This window comes from Myotis daubentonii, chromosome X (genome assembly GCF_963259705.1).
Source record: "Myotis daubentonii chromosome X, mMyoDau2.1, whole genome shotgun sequence".
Classification (NCBI taxonomy): domain Eukaryota; kingdom Metazoa; phylum Chordata; class Mammalia; order Chiroptera; family Vespertilionidae; genus Myotis; species Myotis daubentonii.
This window is the reverse complement of record NC_081861.1, coordinates 84,694,343-84,704,446: the sequence shown is the minus strand read 5'-3', so window position 1 is coordinate 84,704,446 and position 10,104 is coordinate 84,694,343.

Genomic DNA, 10,104 nt, shown 5'->3' with positions numbered 1-10,104 from the left:
CCAACCTCCCACAATCCTTCCCAGAACGGCTGCACCTGGGGTGGAACCATGGATCAAAGGGCATCTGCAGAATGAGCGGGGACACTCCAGCAGGTGGAGTCCCTTGGCATGACCTGTGGGGATCGGGCTGAAACTGGCTCTCCAGCATCCCCCAAGAGGTCCCTGATTGCAAGAGGATGTTTCTTGGATGACTCACCCCCAAATTGGGCTCCCTCCTCTCTGGTTCCAGGGTGTGTTACCCGAGAACCACCACTGTCAAGTCACTGCAGCTCAGCAGCTCCTGCGCTGAGTGTCTGCCCCCTGGTGGTCAGTGCATTTCATAGGTACCACAAGGTCAGACAGTCCTACGGTCACTTAGCCTTTTATATATACACTAGAGGCCCGGTGCACAAAAATTTGTGCACTGGAGGGGGGCGGTGTCCCTCAGCCCCACTTGTGCCCTCTCACAGTCTGGGACCCCTCTGGAGATAATGACCTGCTGGCTTAGGCCCACTCCCCTGTGGCAGAGGGCAGGCCCAATCCCTAGGTGCCTGCCCCGCAGCCCCTGGTCGGGCTCAGAGCAAGGCCGATTGGGGAGTTGGGGCACCGCCCCCGTCATGCACAGAGCAGGGCAGATCAGGAGGTTGCAATGCCACCCTCAGTCAGGCTCAGGGTAGGGCCTATTGGGGGGTTGGGTCGCCTCCCCCTGTCACACTCATGGCAGGGTCGATGGGAAGGTTGCAGCACCACCCCCTGTCACGCACAGAGCAGGACAGATCAGGGGGTTGTGGTGCCACCCCTGTCACATACAGAGCCAGCCGATCAGGGGGTTGGGGCACTGCCCCCTGTCACGCACAGAGCAAGGCCCATCGGGGGGTTGGGGAGCTCCCCGCTGTCATGCACAGATCAGGGCCAATCAGGGGATTGGGGAGCTTTCCCCTGTCATGAACAGAGCAGGGCTGATTAGGAGGTTGTGATGCCACCCTCAGTCATGCTCAGGGTAGGGCCGATTGGGGGGTTGTGCCCCCCCCGTCACACACAGAGCCACAGGGCGATCAGGGGGTTTGGGCGTTGCCCCCTGTCACGCTGCTCCAGGGGCCAGGAGGCCTCGCTGCTCCGCTGATCCTGGTGCTGGGAGGCATATTACCCTTTTACTATTTAGGATAGAGGCCTGGTGCACGGGTGGGGGCCAGCTGGTTTGCCCTGAAGGGTGTCCTGGATCAGGGTGGGGGTCCCCACTGGGGTGCCTGGCCAGTCTGGGTGAGGGGCTGAGGGCCGTTTTCAGGCTGGCAGGTGACTGAAGCGCCCAACCTCTCCTTTTTTCCTTTTTTTTTTAATTCTTGGATTTATTTACCTTCTATGGCTGTCACTGGAGCTGAGAGCTGGCTTTAGCTGTGAGACCTTGGCTGCTGAAAGCAGGTTTCTGGCTTTGTTTACCTTCTGTATTTGAAACTTTGTTGCAACTCCAGCTCTGAGATCCCGGCTGACTGAAAGCAGGTTTCTGGGGTTTTGTTTAGCTTCTATATTTGTAACAATGTTTCTTAGAGAGCAGCTCAGCCGAAACCGGTTTGGCTCAGTGGATAGAGCATCAGCCTGAGGACTGAAAGGTCCCAGGTTCGATTCCGGTCAAGGGCATGTACCTGGGTTGCGGGCATATCCCCACTGGGAGATGTGCAGGAGGTGGCTGATCGATCTTTCTCTCTCATCGATGTTTCTGACTCTCTATCTCTCTCCCTTCCTCTCTGTGAAAAATCAATAAAATATATTAAAAAAAAAGAGAGAGAGAGAGAGCAGCTCAGAGCCCAGCAGCGGCAGGCGGGGAACCTTGGCTTCCTCCATCACTGGAGCAAGCAAGCCTCCTGTTCATGTCAGTTGCCTGGCTGCCAGCCGCCATCTTGGTTGGCAGTTAATTTGCATATCACCCTGATTAGCCAATGGGAAGGGTAGTGAAGTTATGGCTAATTACCATGTTTCTCTTTTATTAGATAGGATAGATATCTCCTTCTCTGCTGTATTAATCTCTGAAGTAGTTATAACCTTCAGTACCAGTTAACTACTTCTATATTACAAAACTCCTAAATTTAGTGGCTTAAAACAACCACTGTTTTATTTAGCTCATGGTATTGTGGATTGGCTGGTCAGTTCTGACCTGAACTGACTCAGCTGATCTCTCCCAGGTCTGCTCATGCATCTGTGGTGGCTGGCAGGTCAGCTAATGACTAAATGATACAGAAAAACCTTGCGCACATTTCTAGTGGTTGGCAGGCTGAGGGAACTCTGATTTCTTCCATGTAGCTTTCCTATCTCTCAGCAATCTTTCTTGAATTTTTTCACATTGTGGTCTCAAGGTTCCAAGAGCAGTAAGGAAGGAAACCCCAATGAACTACACTTTTCAAATCTTGCTTGTCCTATTGGCCAAAGCAAGTCACGTCACATGATCAGCCTAGACTTAAAGGGTTGAGAAACAGACTCCAATTCTTGGTAAGAATTGCTATAAAGCCATACTGTAAAATAACATGGTGAAAGGGTATACAAACAGGGATGGGAAGAATTTGTGGCCATACTTGCAATCTACCACACTTTCTAACATGTCATGCTACTTATTTTGCTTATTGTAAAAATGACTCTCAATACATTTGTAAATACCTGCCAAAGGATAATAGTGGGTGAGGATATTTGTGTGGAGCAATTAGTTTCAGTTTCTTTGCCCACACTGAAGAAATGTTGTGCATTTCTGTGGAAAGCTTTCCTTCCATTTGGCCCATCAATTGCCACATTTGTGTGTACCACTTCTGTACAGTCTTTTAACCATTTTAATAGTGCAATGTATTAACAACCATAGTAATTGCAGACAAAACCAATGTTCCATGTGAATATTTAAATGATTGCAAATCAACCTAATGGCCTCCCCTAGAGAGCATTATGCAATGAACATTTGCTTTTATATTATGCATGCAAATAAGATTTTAATTTTGAAATACTTTCACATGAACATATTTTCAGTTCAGTGTAAATCTACTTATCATTAAGACTGAAGTCAATGGGAGGAAAAGGAAACATATAATACTTTTAACAATAAATATTTTTTTAAAATAATAATAAAATAAAATGGAAGTAGTAAAAAGAATTAAAAAGACTGAATCAGTTTTTTTCTAGTATGTGTATGTCTGTACTTAATACTGGTATAGACAATGAGGATTACTATTCAGAATATCAGGTGATTTATTCTGCTAACCACTCTCCCACCCCCAATGCCAGCATTGTTATAGAGAACTTTATTTTAAGGATGGGGACATGATGTCTTGCCCTCCTACATTTGTTATTTTCTCTTCTCCAACCATCCTCCACTCTCCCACTTTCTCCTTAGACTTTTTGGTTTGTTAAGATAATTATAAGGACAGAGTACTGTCATTCATTACTTTTTATCAACCCACTTGACCTAAGGAAGGAAGGAAGGAAGGAAGGAAGAGAGGAATGGTAGGAAGCCAGAATTTATTAAACACTTGCTCTGTGCCAGGCGTTAAAGCCCTAGACTAGTCCTGTAGGGCAGATATTATCTTAATCTTACAGCTAAGGAAACAAAGGCATGAATAGTATAAGTAATTTACCAAAGCTCATAAAATTTACTAAATGAAATATCTGGCATTGGACCTAGGTCTGTGTGTACAAAAATTTTCTCAAACCTTAGCAAAGGTTGGTTGAAGCAGATCTTTTTGAGGATATTACTAATAACATCTCCTGGAAAGTATTTACATTTATGATTTTTGAGCATTTTTTGATAAATGTTGATGAGATTTAGAAAATTTATGCTCATAATGCTTTGACAGCCAACCATCTTTCCTGTCTGTATCCTAGAAGAAGAACTTCTTTCTATTACCTAATTTAACATCAGTATCTAACCACTATCACCCTATTAAAAAATTCTCTTCTGCTGGCACTCTCATACAGTGCTGGGAGAAGTATAAATATGTACAACTTCTTTGAAAAATTGTTTGACAGTATCTCTGAAAACTATGCTTATGCAAACCCTATGACCCCACAATTCTACTCCTAGGTATGTACTGAAGAGAAATTAGTGCACATTCCACGAAAAGGCTTGTACAAGAAGAGTCACAACTGCATTATTTCTAATAGCCAAATACTAGAAGCAACTGTAATGTCCAATAACAGGTAAACATACAAGTAAATTGTAGTATCCTATCTAATAATAGACAAACATGGTAATTGACCATACTTTCACTATGCCTCCCATTGGCTAAACAGCATGATATGCAAATTAACCACCAACAAAGATGGCCACTAATTTGCATACTGCAGACAGATCCTGCTGCACCGCCCAGCCTGGGGCTGGCGGCAGAGCGATCCCCAGCTGATGGCTGCCCCAGCGGGAGATCCTGGCCTGCCATGTGCAGGGCGGGGTGGGTGGGGTGGGTGGCTCCACAATCCTGAGATGCCACCCGCCCCAGTGCGGGATCCGGGCCTGTTGTGTGTGGGGCAGTGTGGGCGGGGTGGGCGGGGTGGGTGGCAGCACAATCTGACTGGCTGCCTGAACCAGTGAGGGATCTGGGCCTGCCATCTGTGACCAGAGGAGACGGGGCAGACACAATGGGATTGGGCGTGCCATCTGCCACCAGGGGAGTGGGCCTAAGCCAGAAGGTGGTTATCTCCCAAGGGGTCCCAGACTGTGAGAGGGCACAGGTTGGGCTGAGGGCCTCCCCCCTCCCACTAGTGCACAAATTATTGTGCACTGGACTGCTAGTCTATTATTATAAAAGGCCTGTGGCCGTAACACTGTAACAGCCAAATGACAGGTCACCAGAAGGTGTGTGGAGCACCTCTCCGTCCCTACCCCCGGTCTGTGAGCCACTCGCGGAGTCAGGGAGGGGCGGGGCCTACAGATTCCACAGTGGCTCACTGCAGTGGGCTACTCTCGCACAATTGGGCCTTTAGTATTAATATAATACAGCAATAAAAAGGATAATCTAGTGCTGAACACAAAAACATGGAGGCATTTTTTGTAGAGAAAAGAAGGTCTGGCACAAAAGAGGACATATGGTATGATTTAATTTATATGAAGTTCAGAACAGGCAAACCTCATCAGTGATTAACTAGGTGAGATAAAATAGTATTGATTAGGAAGAGGCATTAGGGATCTTTCTCAATGGTCGGGATGTTCTGTACCACGATCTGGATTGTGGTTACATAAGTGTAAAAATTCAACCAGATTAAGGTTGATGTATTTAACTATATGTATGATATACTTCAAAAATGTTTTTATTTATTTATTTATTTATTTATTTATTTTATTGCTTAAAGTATTACAAAGGGTATTACATATGTGTCCTTTTTGTTCCCCCGCCCTTGAAAATCCCCTGGCCTCCCCTAAGCCCCAGTGTCTTATGTCCATCGGTTATGCTTATATGCATGCATACAAGTCCTTTGATTGATCTCTTACCTCCCTCCCTCCTGCCCACAACCCTCCCCGGCCTACCCACTGAAGTTTGACAATACGTTTGAGGCAGCTCTACCTCTGTATCTATTATTGTTCAAAAGCTTATAATGGTCTCTATTATCCATGAATGAGTGAGATCATGTGGTATTTTTCCTTTATTGACTGGCTTATTTCACTTAGCATAAAGCTCTCCAGTTCCATCCATGACGTTGCAAATGGTAAGAGTTCCTTGTTTTTGACAGGAGCAGAGTATTCCATCTTGTAGATGAACCACAGTTTTCTAATCCATTCATCTAATGATGGGCACTTAGGCTGTTTCCAGATCTTAGCTATGGTAAATTGTGCTGCTTTGAACATAGGGGTGCATATATCCTTTCTGATTGGTGTTTCCGGTTTCTTGGGATATATTCCTAGAAGTGGGATCACAGGGTCAAATGGGAGTTCCATTTTCAGTTTTTTAAGGAAACTCCATACTGTCTTCCATAGTGGCTGAACCAGTCTGCATTCCCACCAGCAGTGCACAAGTGTTCCTTTTTCTCCACATCCTCTCCAGCACTTGTCTTTTGTTGATTTGTTGATGATAGCCAGTCTGACAGGTGTGAGATGGTACCTCATTGTTGTTTTGATTTGCATCTCTCGGATGATTAGTGACTTTGAGCATGTTTTCATATGTCTCTTCGCTTTCTGAATGTCCTCTTTTGAAAGGTGTCTATTTAGGTCCTTTGCCCATTTTTTTTATTGGATTGTTTATCTTCCTTTTGTTAAGTTGTATGAGTTTCCTATAAATTTTGGAGATTAGGCCCTTATCAGATATGACATTGGCAAACATGTTTTCCCACACAGTGGGTTTTCTCATTGTTTTGTTGATGGTTTCTTTTGCTGTGCAGAAGCTTTTTATTTTGATGTAGTCCCATTTGTTCATTTTCACTTTAGTTTCAAGTGCCCTAGGAGCTGTATCAGTGAAGAAATTGCTTCAGCATATGTCTGAGATTTTGTTCACTTTGGATTCTTCTAGAATTTTTATGGTTTCCTGTCATACATTTAAGTCCTTTATCCATTTTGAGTTTATTTTTGTGTATGGTGTAAGGTGGTGGTCTGGTTTCATTTTCTTGCATATATCTGTCCAATTTTCCCAACACCATTTATTGAAGAGACTATCTTGGCTCCATTGTATGTTCTTGCCTCCTTTGTCAAATATTAATTGAGCATATTGGTTCCGGCCAATTTCTGGGCTCTCTATTCTATTCCATTGATCTATATGCCTGTTCTTGTCCCAGTACCAGGTAGTTTTGAGAACAGTGGCTTTGTAATACATCTTGATAGCTGGTATTGAGATCCCACGTACTTTGTTCTTTTTCAGGATTGCTGCAGCTATTCGGGGTCTTTTTTTATTCCAGATGAATTTTTGGAGAGTTCGTTCTAGATCTGTGAAGTATGCCGTTGGTATTTTAATGGGAAGTGCATTGAATTTATAGATTGCTTTGGGTAGTATGGACATTTTAATGATGTTGATTCTACCAATCCATGAACACTGTATGTTCTTCCATCTCTTAATTTCTTCCTCTATCTCTTTTTTCAAGTGCTGTAGTTTTCTGAGTAGAGGTCTTTTACCTCTTTAGTTAAGTTTATTACTAGGTAGCTTAATTTTTTTTTGGTGCAATGGTAAATGGGATTGTTTTTATAATCGCTCTTTCTGAAAGTTCACTATTGGTGTATAGAAATGCTTCAGATTTCTTGGGGTTAATTTTGTATCCTGCTACATTTCCAAATTCATGTATTAAGTCTAGTAGCTTTTTGATGGAGTCTCTAGGGTTTTGTATGTATAATATCATGTCCTATGCAAATAAGGACAGTTTTACTTCTTCTTTTCCAATTTGGATGCCTTTTATTGCTTCTTCTTGCCTTATTGCAATGGCTAATAATTCCAGTACTATGTTGAACATGAGTGCTGAGAGTGGGAATCCCTGTCTTGCTCCTGTTCTTAGGGGAAATGTTGTTAGTTTTTGTCCATTGAGTATGATGTTGGCTGTGGGCCTGTCATATATGGCTTTTATTATGTTGAGGTATGATCCTTCTACTCCCACCTTGCTGAGAGTTTTTATCAAAAATCTGTGTTGGGTTTTGTTAAATACTTTTTCTGCATCAAGTGATATGACCATGTGGTTTTTTTCTTTCAATTTGTTTATGTGATATATCATGTTTATTGATAAACGGATATTGTACCATCCTTGCATCCCTGGGGTAAATCCTACTTAGTCATGGTCTATGATCTTTCTGATGTACTGGTGGATCTGATTTGCTAAGATTTTGTTGAGGATTTTGGCATCTATGTTCATGAGGGATATTGGCCTGTATACTCTTTCATTGCGTTGTCTTTACCTGCTTTTGATATTAGGGTGATGCTGGCTTCATAGAATGAGCTTGGAAGTGCTCCTTCCTCTTGAATTTTTTGTAGTAGTCTGAGGAGGATAGGTTTTAGTTCTTCCTTGAATGTTTGGTAAAACTCCCCTGTGAAGCCGTCTGGTCCTGGGCTTTTGTTTGATGGAAGCTTTTCGATGACTGCTTCAATTTCTTCCATTGTTATTGTGGCCTGTTGAGATTTTTAGATTCTTCCTGATTGAGTTTTGGAATGTTGTATTTTTCTAGGAATTTGTCCATTTCCTCCAGGTTGTCTAGTTTGTTGGAGTAGAGCTGTCCATAGTATTTTTTAACAATCATTTGTATTTCTGTGGGGTCTGTTGTTATTTAGCCTCTATCATTTCTGATTTTGTTTATTTGGGTCCTCTCTCTTTGCTTCTTGGTGAGTCTGGCTAGAGGTTTCTTAATCTTGTTTAGTCTTTCAAAGAACCAGCTCTTGGTTTCATTGATTTCTGTACTGTTTTTTTGGTCTCTATGTCATTTATTTCTGCTCTAATCTTTATTATCTTCTTCCTTCTGCTCACTCTGGGGTTTTCTTGTTGCTCTCTTTCTGATTCTTTACGTTGCAGAGTTAGATGATTTACTACCATTTTTTCTTGTTTTTTGAGATAGGCCCGTAGAGCTATAAACTTCCCTCTCAGGACTGCTTTCATTGTGTCCCATAGGTTTTGGATTGTTGTGTTTTCATTGTCATTATTTTCCAGGATGTTTTTAATTTCTTCTTTGAACTCAGTTGTAACCCAATCAATATATATTAACATGCTATATCAGCTTCCAAGTGTTTGAGTATTTTGGGTTTTTTTAATTGTAGTTTATTTCTAATATTATGCCATCGTGGTCTGAGAAGATGCTTGGTATGATTTCAAACTTCTTGAATTTGGAGAGACTTTGTTTGTGACCCAATATGTGGTCTATTTTTGAATCTGTTCCATGAGCCTTTGAGGAGAATGTATATTCTGCTGCTTTGGCCTAAAGTGTTCTGAAGATGTCTATTAAGTCCATCTGGAATCCCAGCAACAACACAGCGCCGGTAACTAACTATTACGCAGCCAGCTCTGGGCAGTGAACTTCCACTGGACAGAGAGGCCCTATAGCCTCAGAGGCCAACCCCAGAACACTGCCACCCAGAGGCTGACCCACAAACTGACTCTTTGCTAAACACAAAATAAGGCAGTCTGGGAAACAAATGCGGCCTGCTTTAAAATAAGGACTGTGGCTTACAACACAGAGGAACAGTGTATCGCAGGGAAACTCAACACTCTACTGAATACCTGGCAGGTCTAAGGCAAGCCACACTGAAGAATAGAAGAACCAAAGGACCTTCACTACTGCAATTTTTTTTTCTTTTTTCACCTTTTAACTAAGAAACCAATTTTTTTCTTTTTTTTTCTTCTTTTTTTTTCTTCTTTTTCCATCACCTGATTTTACCCTTTTAATTACTACCTTCTTATTTTTAACCAGTATTAATACTGCTACCATTTTACCATTTTTTAAAGTGCCATTTTATTTTCTCTTTATTTTATTTTGGGATTAGTGTTCTCCATTCTATTTTCATTGTTCTTTTAGCACAAATTTTGCCTACCTCAATTTTACCTCTATGCTAAAACCCACTCCCTCACTTTTCCCCTTTTGTTGTCCTGTTTCTCTTACCCTATGCCTGCTTTAGATTTTCTCTATTCCTCTGTTTACCTCCTGTCAAAATTTCACCCAACTTATATATCCTATTTCCAATCCACTGCTCTAAATCCATATACACATATCCCTTATCTTTCTTCACTATCCAATTTTTTTTTCTTCTTTTATCTTTCTATTGAAGCCGTGGGCAAACTATGGCCCGCGGGCCGAAACCGGCCCGTTTGAAATGAATAAAACTAAAATAAATTAAAAAAAAGACCACCATACCCTTTTATGTAATGATGTGTACTTTGAATTTATATTAGTTCACACAAACACTCCATCCATGATTTTGTTCCCGTCCTCCTGTCCAGTTTAAGAACCCACTGTCGCCCTCGAGTCAAAAAGTTTGGCACGCCTGTTCTATTGTTTTGTTGCTGTTTACTTGATTGTTGAGTATATTGTTTTTTTTTGTTGTGGTGGTTTGTTTATTTCTTTTGTGTGTGTGTGTGTGTGTGTGTGTGTGTGTGTGTGTGTGTGTGTGTGTTTTAGGACTGGTTGTGAGGCTGTTTTGCTATTTCTTTTTATTTTTTTCTGCTGGCTTTTCCCCTCCCTCCACACCCGCCCCCAGTTATTTTTGT